Source organism: Alosa pseudoharengus, unplaced genomic scaffold (assembly GCF_046254945.1).
Source record: "Alosa pseudoharengus isolate Yale_2024_CS ecotype anadromous, Long Island Sound unplaced genomic scaffold, YU_APseudo_1.1 YU_APseudo_1.1_scf_8, whole genome shotgun sequence".
Classification (NCBI taxonomy): domain Eukaryota; kingdom Metazoa; phylum Chordata; class Actinopteri; order Clupeiformes; family Clupeidae; genus Alosa; species Alosa pseudoharengus.
The window spans coordinates 23,626,651-23,638,956 of record NW_027468870.1 but is presented as its reverse complement, the minus strand read 5'-3'; the positions used below and the strand labels follow the sequence as shown (position 1 = coordinate 23,638,956).

At 41.2% G+C, this 12,306-nt stretch overlaps 1 protein-coding gene across 5 annotated transcripts in view; it reads left to right on the top strand.

The window, feature by feature from the left end:
- The first annotated feature begins 5,383 nt into the window (after positions 1-5,383).
- bbx (BBX high mobility group box domain containing) overlaps positions 5,384-12,306 on the top strand; it is a 41,591-nt gene continuing 34,668 nt past the window's right edge. For 4 of the 5 annotated variants that reach the window (XM_076275028.1, XM_076275025.1, XM_076275027.1 and 1 more), the window contains exons 1-2: positions 5,384-5,503; positions 7,474-7,555. The gene's annotated coding sequence lies outside the window, so the exon portion shown is untranslated. Of the gene's footprint in view, positions 5,504-5,571; positions 6,152-7,473; positions 7,556-12,306 lie in introns of those variants that run through there. The other variant, XM_076275026.1, reaches the window with a different exon arrangement.

Below are 12,306 nucleotides of genomic sequence, written 5' to 3'. Positions count from 1 at the left end.
TTTTTCCAGCATAGACGACGTTGTGATTAACTTTAGGCCACTGCAAAACGAAACTGCTTTACACTCTTCTTAGAGAGCGTTTACCATGTCAATCTCAAAACAGCTTGTTACATCGAGATACATAGTATCTCCATTGCAGCAGTTATGCTACTTCATTTAATTAGATAGATAGATAGATAGATAGATTGATTGATAGATAGATACTTTATTGATCCCCAAGGGGAAATTCAAGAATTGGGAACGCATTTGAGTGTGGACGAGAGGGAGAGAGTGCGACAGGTTCCAGCTGGCTTGTTATTGTTGATAATTGATATCTCCTTTTTATAAGAAACTTTTAAAAGGAAATCGCGATGGCAACAGTAGTTCCCACTACTGACCACCATTTATAAACTGTGAGCCATAGGCACAGCACTAGCCATAAAATTACTTTGTCATTTAAATGATACAAAACATTATATATACATTATTTTTTTGTTGTGTGGCCCGCCGGCCAATTTTCAAAACCCAATGTGGCCCTTGAGTCAAAAAGTTTGGACACCTCTGCTTTAGTGTCACTGTCACTTTGTTATATATTGTAACTTAAGATTAAATTTCAGTAAATATTAATATGTGATCCCTTTAACAATATGTAGGCCGGGTCTGTGCATGGCATTCTGGAAATGCATTTTTGGAAATGTCATATTAGTTAGCTGAACTGTGACATTAGTTAGCACAACTTCAATACACCTCTTGTGTTTAATAAACATACAGTATACTTTACTTGTAATGACCAAGTTAGTTGAAATAGCAATTCTGTGTACTGTAAATGCACTACACTAAGTGAGCATGTTTGCACAACTTGACATTACAGACAAATCTGGACAAGGGCAATCAGTTTGCATGCTTTTTAAAACTAACAGGTTAAGTAAGGTTATAAACTAATTTTACAGTTTAGCACAAACTTCAACAATTCAAGTATAGTTTACTTGATTGTTTACTTTTCTACATCAAAATGAAGTAGAAGAAACACTCATTTTAAGCAAGTACTCTCAACAAAAGACAAAACCTGAATTCTAATTACTAGAACATTTTAAGTAAGTAAAACTATTATATATATTATATAAGTATATATACTTTTTTGATCCCGTGAGGGAAATTTGGTCTCTGCATTTAACCCAATCGGTGAATTAGTGAAACACAAACAGCACACAGTGAACACACAGTGAGGTGAAGCTGCCTGCTACAACGGCGGCGGTCGGGGAGCAGTGAGGGGTTAGGTGCCTTGCTCAAGGGCACTTCAGCCGCGGCCCACTGGTCGGGGCTCGAACCGGCAACCCTCCGGTTACAAGTCCAGAGTGCTAACCAGTGGGCCACGACTGCCCCTATTATGTAACTTGTTACTGTTTTTAGTTATAAGTTGTGTGTTTGATGCAATCATATCTGACATATATTGTGAAGCTTAATTGTTAAACACTACCCTTAAATTATGTATATGAATTTCTTCAAATTTCATTGAATTTCAATTCTTTTTCCTTTAAATTCAAATTCGAATCATAATTCTACATCCTGTTTTTGACCTTAATTCAAATTCAAGAATTTAATTGGAATTCTTCCGCACAAGCCTGCATTATAGGTGCTTATTTCCTAGAACTTAATCAGAACAGGTGAAAGTGCTTTAAATGTAACAATTTTGTAACTTTGTGTGGGAATAGCCTGTGCAGAAAGACAACATTCCCGCACAAAGACACCTACTCAGACAAGCACACATATACAGGCACATCTGTATCTGGAACAATTTGATCCCATCCCAAATTGCTTTGAAAAAAACGGCATAACAGTAAAATGGATTACCTGATCTTCGATTGTAAAACATGGGAATTCCAAATCCGGATCATTCTGATCCAGATTCAACTTTGAACAACTGGGCCCTGGAGAGCCAGTTGCCACTTTGGGTCTGGCTGGTGAGATGCAAGAATGCCCTTGAACTTCCCAGGTGCTCATGCTGGGAAGCTAAGCGCTCAATTAGCTGCTGCATCATCCACTATTGGCTTGATGCTATGCCACTCCTTCACCAAAGAGGCCATTGTGCAAGCAAGGGCCTCATAGGCCTCATGCTTCCTCGTCCTGTGTTTGCCCAAGGGGGGCAGAACCAAGCTCGTCGTCTCACGGCCACTCACCCATTAGAAGTGGCTTGAGAGGATGGCTGTGAACCCATCTCAGAGGATCCCCTTGAAGACGAAGATACATTGTTCCCGGTAACTTTATTCACCCTGCTTAATAACGTGCAGATGGAGAAGGGGAGACCATTTTGGCAGTTTGATGGGTCTGCCCTTGAAGCGAGTGCATGATCAGAGTAGGCACATCACACAAAGGGTATGGCATCTTCCAGACAGTTCTGAAATCCAGGCATGGCAATGGACTGAAACGTAGACATAAAGTGCAGCCTAAACTCAGTGCTGCACTGAAGACCTCACAATCAGGGTGACCAGACATCCGCGACAGTCCCAAAATCCAAGCAGTTGTCCCAAATCCTGCCCTAATTGTCCCGAAAATTAGTCTCTCTCGAGTAGTCAAAGTCTGATAGAACATTAAAAACTGTTCATGGTGATTGAGTCCACAACAACAGATCCCCCGGTCACGTCCCATCCCGAATTTTACCCATTCTCATCTGGTTACCCTACTCACAATGGTACTAGAGCTGGTGGCTCAGAGATAATGGCTTGTGTGTATCAGCAAGATGTATGTAATTACGTAATAATTGACAGCCGCTAAGTAAAAGTTTTGTCAGAGTTTTTTTTCTTCCGGATTTTTTTCCTGGGACACTGAAAGACCGGGGTGCACGGAACTTGTTTAGCATGTAGCCCCACAAGGATGACACGGAACCATTGTTTTTCATTTTGATCAGTCGCCCCCATGCCGGATGGACCCCCGAAAGGAGGGTAGGGCGGACAGAGTTTTCTGTGAATATCTCGAGAACTATAGGGCCTAGGAGGACCACATTGTTTTAGTATGTTTGTCTTAAGGGGCCATGTCAACACATCTCATATCCACTCATTTGAGGTATAGCACCACCTAGTTAAAAATGAAAAAGCAAAAATGAGGCATTGGAATCACAGGTATCTTTGGCTGAAAGGTTCAAAACGGCACGGAATTTGAAGTGTAGGATCATTATGACACCCCCTGAATGCATGCCAAGTTTCGTGGAATTCCGTTCATGGGGACCATACAATAAATGAATATACGTGTACATTTAGTGACTACACTACGCATGCACAAATACACGCAAACACACACATAAAGATACATGCACACACACATAAGCACAGACACAAACACACACAGGTACACACACTTGCACACACGCATAAACACACACACACATAAAGACACGCACACACATACACACACAGTAAACATGCAGGCATACGTACACATGCACACACAGACTCACAGGCAGACAAGCACAGACACACACACACATAAACACACATACACACAAGCACACACACACATAAAGACACACGCACACACACATAGTAGACATGAAGCCATACGTACACATGCACACACAGACGTACACATGCACACACAGACTCACACACACATAAACACACAAGCACAGACACACACACACACACAGGTACGCACACACAAACACACATAGACAGACGCACACACATACACACACAGTAGACATGCAGGCATACGTACACATGCACACACAGACTCACACGCACAGGCACGCACACACAAACACACGCACACACAGTAGACATGCAGGCATACGTACACACGACGCACGCACGCACAGACTCAAAATGCACACACACAGGCACGCACGCACACACACATAAATACAAACACATACACGCATGCATGCACAAACACACCCACAAAAACACACACACATAAAAACACACACAAGCAGGCACACGCATACCTAACACACCCACTCACAAGCAAACACGCACAGAGAAGCACACATATACACAAAAGCAAACGCACACATGCACACAATCATTTACATACACAAAAGTTACAAGAGTAGGGCATGGAGACAAATTGACAAGCGTGATTTATTTTTGCAGAGAGAATGTGCATGACTGAGCGGCGGTCATATTTTGTACCGCTTTGCGGTACATCTAGTTATTATGGGAGCCATAAGGGCATGACAGGTGTGTACAATCCCTAGGACCCTGGTTGGAATTGGGTTTTTGGGAGTGGGAGTGGGATTGTGCTAACTGAAAATTATGTCATGGAGCGCGGAATTCCTTGCAGTGGCCCTGCGCTGCATGCACACCCTGTAGACATTCTAGGATCTCACATATGGTGCATAAACATACATTTTAAGCAGAATGTCTAAGTAGCTATAGACCACTTGCAGTCAGCATGAAGGCCCATGAAATGCTAGGGTCCTTTTAGGGTCTCTCAATGGTCAACCCAGCGGTCTGTGGGGCTTATTGTGCCGGTTTTCAGGGCCTCTGGCCCCCTATGATCTCTGATCAACTGGGCCAGTACCCGGTTGGCCCTTGCATTAAACCCGGCCTTGTCACCAACGTTATGGCGAGGGGGCACGGTGGTCAGGGTGCGGAGCAGCTCCGTTGTCCTCCGGGTGGGCGTTTTCCATGGCTGAAGCGGATACACTGATGTTTCGAGTCACTGAGTCTCGAGTGCAGCTCCAGTCCTGGCACTCTGAGAATCCTTTAACTTTAAAACTGAGAAACCTGAATTGAAACCTCATTGAGAAGGATGTTAACATAGACATAAACCAACATTTCAAATTCATTTTAACAGGTAGGCCTATTAAAGGAGATCTGAAAAAGGTAGGCTATGCTACCTAATTGCATTTCCATGCAAATTCAAATCTACATGGTAATCCAGAGGGCCTAGGACTGTATACACATAATCAATGATATATCCAAGTTTATTAGCCTATGAGGAGGACGAGTAATTTGATACTTATCTTTACAGGCAGGTTAGGCCAAATGAAAACATTAGCATGCTTATGTGCAACAAGAGTGCTTTGGAAATGTGAAAAGCTGAGAACAGTTTACATCCACATGCAAACTACACGACTATGTCCTCTACGAAAGGTGCTATTCTAAAACGAGCAAAAAACATAAGAAAGTTTTCTGATCTTCTTTGATCCCGTCCCAAAATCAGTAGCCTAATTGTAGACTAAGTAGGCTACCGTTTTCAGTTGCTGCTGGGGCGTCAATCGGCCCCTACCTAGCCTTCTAAAGCACCTAACGTAATGATTGAAGATGTATTAATCTCTCTTTTTCTGAACAGTGCATAAGTGTAATGTGCTTGCTGTGTGGGTGATTCTGACTGTCGGTCAACCCAACACCCAATCACGAACAGGCTTACATGAACGATATTTTCACTCACTGCATGTACAGTACCGTAGCCTATGTTACAAAGTGTTAAGAGAACACGTTAACCGAAGGAAGAGAAGTGGACAACGATCTGTTAGAATACCAGCCTGAAGTTACAAAACATTTCATCGGCTGGCCTGTTGCAGGTAGGCGCTGGCACAATTGTGCTTGTATCACACTTTTATTTTCTAACCACTTCGATAGGCTACCCAACACAACACCCAGGAAGCTATACAAGTACTCATGTAGAATAGTGCCTATGTAGATAAACACGGTCATCTATTCACTAAACATGTCTTGTGACACCTTCTGAGTAAGCATTTCCATACACTGTACTTCGAAAAGTTTGAGCAACATGAGTGAAGTCCGACGCTGTAATTTGAATGATGATGGTACAAACAGCTAGGCCAGTCATGAACATCCATTCCACATAGGCTTCTGCACAAGGCTCCACAAGACCGGAGAGAGAACACTTAAACGTACGGGGGGAGGGCAGGAAAAACAAGCACAGAAAATTGTTCGAGTTAAACGAAGAACTCCAAGCTATCATCACTGAGCTGTTATCTAATTTAGACAAATGCATGGAAAAGATTATCCGTCAGTTTGTGACTTGCGGTGTTTCGCTTCGTAAAGGTTGCTAGCGTTCATCCGGTAAAAATAAAAGTGCTCGGTCTGGGTAGCTCCAATTTGTGTTACTGTACAGCTAGTACAGAACTGTTATGATGTGTCAATAAGTTTAAAGGTGGACGGAGGCTGTAATGAGAAGGCCCTGGTGTTTGAGCTTGGTTACAGAGGTAAGTTTCCATTTTGAGATACCGTCATGACAGAAAACTTGGGGGTATTTTATCTCTGCACGGATTCCAAGTGTCGTTTGTCAAGAACATTCTGTTATTCAGTGCAGTATTTGTGTCAGTTATTGCACCGTGGCCGTGGCAGACTGCTGGCTCCTAATGGTCTCGCGATTAAAACACGCATCGATTAATAAACATGTCGTTGTTTTACTTAGTACCAGGTCTCGATGTCGTTGGGCACTCTTTTCAAGTCACTGTTCTGTTAAACGGACGATGCAAAACGTAGAGACAATATGTACGACATAGCTAGGCAAGCTTGCTTTCCTCTGAGAAACGGAATAGACACTTCCCTCCTCAAATGCACGGTTACAGTGTAACAAACACCTTGACACAGGCTTCGAAACCGTGCAAATGGACAATTCTGTAGAACTTGAGTCACAAAAGTGAATTGATGTTGGTTATGACTGACCCAGGGACTTGAAACCATTGCATGTTGAGCTAATGACACGTTCAGGGGGCTATGAGTCGCATCAGAGAGCTAGCAAGCTAGCGAGCTACTTTTATTCCGTTTTACAAATCGGAAAGCTAGACCAGTCCAATCAAATGTCTCATTGCAAACGTCGATACTGATTACCCCAAGTTTAAGTAATGAAAGGTCACAGTTTGTCATTGATGGAAATCTTTCGTAGCGATTGCTTTGGCGGAGTTTGACAGGAGTGAGATTTATACTTCATTTTCCCCAAAGCAAGATGGACTCTCTTTCGCTTGTCTGTCTTGTCAGACCTCAGATCGACATTTTGCACTCAGATGCAAATTTGACGTTGGTCTAACAGAGATTATTTGGATGAATAAGCTAGTTATGCTATTTATTTGTCAAACTTTTGGTGGACCATGTATTCAGGAGATGTTGGTGGTATGTGCTTCTTGATTCACCGATTAAGTCCCTTTGGATTGCAGGGAGCACCGGTCTCACCTGAAAACTGAACGCTGCAATTACTGTAATCTAGTCGACGCAAGTCTACTGGACACTGTTTTGATTGTTTGGTGTCAGTTATCTACCTGGGATAAAAGCTATATTTGGTCGGGCAATGGAGATATATTCGAGTCCAACCTAGCGATGTCCATCCATTTATTCGAGTACACCAGCATTTTTTGTCGACTGTTCACGTAGCCTATGCCTCGCACATTTTACAAAGTTAACGCCACGCCGAGGCAATGCAGATATGTCGCTGATTTTGAGTATCTTGGTAGGCTATATAATTTAGTGCCATAATCAAAGATGTAGCCTATTCTTTGACTGAGGACGCAGTGTTTTTATTTTGTAGGTCATCATCATCGCATGACAAAGCCTGAGTGACAGATTCATCCTCATCTTTCAAATACAGTGTTACCATATTCTGTGACTAAGTAAGTACACCTACAGTTCATTCCATGTTATTTTGCGTTTGCACAGGTTCGTTCACCTTTTACTAATTCTGTTAAACCATCCCATCCCGTTTCAATGAAGGTGCCCAAACCTTCAACCTGGTTGTTCAACTTCCACATCTTATTTGACAATCTGACCAGTGACCTAACTATCTCCCCCTTAAATGTATTAGCCTACCCTAGCCTAGGCCTAGGGTTTTAAAGGTGGGGCATATCCTTGACTGATAAATGTTGAAACCTAGATGGTGTGATTAGTGGTCATACATTAGCCAGATGTGTGTTGATTGTTAATTTAGGCTATGACTGTTCTGCTCTTATTTACAGGGATATATTTTGTATTCAAAATCTGTCAACACTTTGAATCCTTAGACTTTTTGGACTAAAATGACAGGTGATTGTGAAGGGAAATAGGCCTAATGCTGCTAACCCCCCCCCCCCCCCACCACACACACACCACACACAATGCACCAAATATTGATGTTAAGATAGAAAAACATTGAAAAAAACTTTACTGAAGTGCTATTTAATTCAGCCCTGCACACGCTCGGACTTGAACCCGTGGAACAGCAGCACCTCGGATCAGGAGTCAAGTGTGCTGACAATCAAGCTAAATGCCCAGGCTACTAGCTTTCATGCCAGCAGCACTCCTGAGGCGCCGGGGAGTGAGGTTTACCAACGTTCCACACGCACAGCTAAGTTAGCTGGCATCGGTTACACAGTATACTAAAGTCCTTAAAAAAGGCTAGGATACTTGTTACTTGCGTACATTTCAGAACCCATAGTTTTTTACTTTCACTTGAGTAAATAAGTTGAATCAGTACTTATACTGATAAAAAAAGTATTTTTTACCAGAAGTATCTATACTTCTGCTTAAGTGTGTAATTTTGCCATCTACTGCTACCTTTACTCTTCAAAAAAAAAAGCAAATTTCTGTTGAAAACCAAATAAGACTTCTGTAACAGAAAAACAGTCGCTAGTATTCTCACTTTCAATGAGAGCGGGCCGTTTGAGTGGTACCATGGAGATATTATTTGAGGAAGGAGGAGGTACTGCCCCCATTAATTTTAGTGTCCCATGCTAGGCTACTTCAGCCAAACATATATATAATTGGCTGCCACCATCCTTCAAAATTGTGCCCGATACTGTAATCACTTCCGCCCACGTTTTCACAAACAAGCCAGTTAGGTTCCACATTACAGATGGCCACAAATTATGTTGTCCATGTGGATTGGCCTCCCAGCTTGCAAACTGTTAATCCACATAAGACAACATATTTTTATGTCCACCTGTATGTGGTACCTAGGGTTGTTTATGGCTTGTTGGTGAAAATGTGACTGGAAGTGAGTACATGTCAGACATCATTTTTAAATATGCTGGCAGCTAACTTAGATGCTTACTGGCTGAAGGTAACCCTCCAAATCCTGAACACCTAAGTGGTACAGTGGGCAGGGACAGTCCTCCTGAGATCTGTGCTGCTAGTGTGATTGATTTTTTTTTTTGATTGATTTTATTTTGACCACTTATATATAAAATATGAAACAGTACTCTGTGTCATACATTAAAATACATAGTCAGGGATGACACAATAAAGCCCAAAGACTTTTTTCCATTGTGGTCCCTAAGGACAGGGACAAGTGGCATTATATCACACATCAGTCATTCATCATACATTAAACATCCGTATTATACAACAAAAGCAATAAAAATAAGTAATGACTATGATTGGCGCCTAAGCCATACCTTGAAACCCTGTTTAAAACTGCCTATGCTTCCGACTGTCTTGAGTGTACCAGGTAGGCTTGGGAATTGGTTCCGGTTTGGAACCGGCTGCAAATGTTCCGATCCATCAGAATCGTACACGTCCACATGTTAACGTTTCCACTAACGATTCCGAACGTTCCATTCCCGCATTGCGCCACAACGTCACAGTATGCGAAATTTAGAAATTTTAAAGCATTCAACTTATGTATTGACATTGCACACTTGGTATTCATTCTCTAAAACCACTTTAAATTAGACATTCAAAGCCAACAACTCTCAAAGCCATCCTATAAGTGTTCAGCAAATGGTACAGGAATCGATATGGAAATCGATAAGGAATCGTATCGATAAGCAGACTCAACAGTGGCATCGATATCGATAATTTCTTAACAATGCCCATCCCTAGTACCAGGTAACCTGTTCCAAAGGGTAGTTCTAGCATAAAGAAATGGTAGTTCCAGCATGAATCGGGAACATGCTCACCTGTCCCCAATAAAAAAATAAGTGCAGCGATCTGTTAATAAGTAAGTCAAAGACATTAGTCTCTCTCTTTTAAAAGATTCCAAATGGAAAGGTGCATGATTGGGTAATTTGCCATTAGGCTGAGTTATGCATTTTCTTACAAAAGCAGTTAAAACATGACATAAATTGTGAATTATTAAGATTTATTTTGCTACATATTCTTTACAATTATGAATGATTACATTTTAAGTTACATTTAGTCATTTAGCTGACGCTTTGGTCCAAAGCCACTTACAAAGAGGGGAAAATCTAGGTACAGTGTGGCTAGGACATGTTAGTGCAGTAATACGTACTACAGTGCCCTCCACAATTATTGCCTAAAGGGCCTAAAGCTAGCTATTGCCCCTTTGCTAAAATAGGCCAATCAAATTTACTAAATAACAAGACGGTTATTATCAAATAATAATCTAACAATAAAACACAAATACATGCCATAATTCACATGTACATATCATTTTAGTTGAGAGCAATCATCATTTTACTTGATAATGGTCAGAGGCCAGTTTGAAAGTTTTACAGTATTGTATTGTATTGTTTGGGTGAAAGGAGACAAAAGATTTTTTAAAGTTATTTTGATTGGTTAAAGTGCAACATTCATCCAAATGGTAATTGAATTGGCAAAGTGGCAAAGTAGCTAACTAGATATGATAGGACAATTGATTTCTAGGTGGACACATCCCCTAGTATGGCAAGCAGATATGGGCAGGTGAGAAGCAGAGCTGTAGGACTTGAGTTCGGTCTTGGACAAGTCCAGACTTGACTCACTGGTATTTGGACTTGGACTTGTCTTGGTCTCAGCCTTGGTTCTTACCAAATATTGTAGTTGGTCTTGACCGAATCCACGGGCTTATATACTGCACCGATTGACGTCATTTTGGTCCGCAATGGAAATGTACACTCATCAGAGCAGAGTTTCTTTTTGTTCAGGCAATCTTGTATGGTGCCTGAATGTCATGTCCCTTATCAGAGGCTAATTTCACAATTTTAACCACAAGTGCAAGCTTAGCACAACCTGCTGCAACAATGATTAGTTTCTCAGATTACCAAACCAATACAGTAAAACTTAATGATTAATAATAATAAACATACCTTGATATGGTACACTGAAAATTATCTAAATACTGCACTTTAAGTAGCCTGGTAGGCCAAACTCATTCATAGTGATTAAAGTCTGGTCAGTCACAATCAAGAAACCTTTCCAACACTACACATAGTAGTGTATGGGTGTAGGGCATAGGGCGTAGACACAACTTAACTTTGAAATCATTGGTCCAGCCTAACCAACCACATTCATCAAAGATTCCTAACGTTACTTTCTACTTCGCCTAAACAGCATTAGAAGTCAGGAAACGACGTATGTGGGCCTACCTTTGCTGTAAATAAATGCACACATTCTACCAACTGCAATTTTTGATGCTTGCAGGCGTTGCTACTACCGTTTACCACAGCCACTTTCCATTTTGAAACTATAGCGTCATCCCTTCTCGTCGCTGATTGGGCAGGTAATTTGACAACCGATGGAAACGTTAGGGAACGGAGGTGTTCCAGACTAGTATCTCCCTGAAAGAAGATCTAGGTGGCCGTGGCCAGGCTAGGGTTTAAGCATACCAAATTTCAAAAGGTCATAGCGTTCTTAAAAGATACTGTAGAAATATGTAAATTGTATGGACAGCATTTCACAAAACTTGGTGTGCATCCAGAACCGTCCAAACTGTGTGCAATATGCCCAAATTCATCACAAGATTGACCCCAGGGACCAAAAGTCTCTATGCCTCATCAGCCTAGTGGGGCTACATGCCCACCAAGTTTCTAGCTAGGGATAGCACTAGTGGTGGTCATATTAATTAGTGATAACAATGATTACATGATTACATAATTACATTATCAGATTGTTTTAAACCCGTCAATGTTAATGTGTGTTAATTAATGTTTTTGGTGCTGGTGGTAGCAGGAAGAGGACAGCACATAGCAGAAAAAGATAACTTTAATATGAGCTACATTTTCCTGTAGTAGAAATGGTCTTCATAGCCATTAAAAAAATCAGATCAAATCAACCTGTATTTTGTATTGTCATCAATAGCTTTGTCCACCACTGGAGATTTCTATGGTATACTGTAAGAATAGTCCTAATAGAGGTATTTTTGTGGATTTGTCTAATGATTATGGAGAAGAGTATAGGGAATGTGACGGTCACTTGTTAAATCAAGTGCTTGGAACACAGATGAGAAGAAGCCATGCTTAGGCTGTCCAGTGGCAATACATGCAGTAACAAATGTAATAGGAGTAAATGTAGACACTCTGAATCATCTGATTTCATAGTTTGTAAAAACATTTTAATGTAGCTCCTACTTTAAATAGTATTTTGCATTTATACAAAACCTCTGACTTTTCATTAACAGAGGCAGAGTCTATACTATATAATATTTTTCTTCTAACATAGATGCCACCAT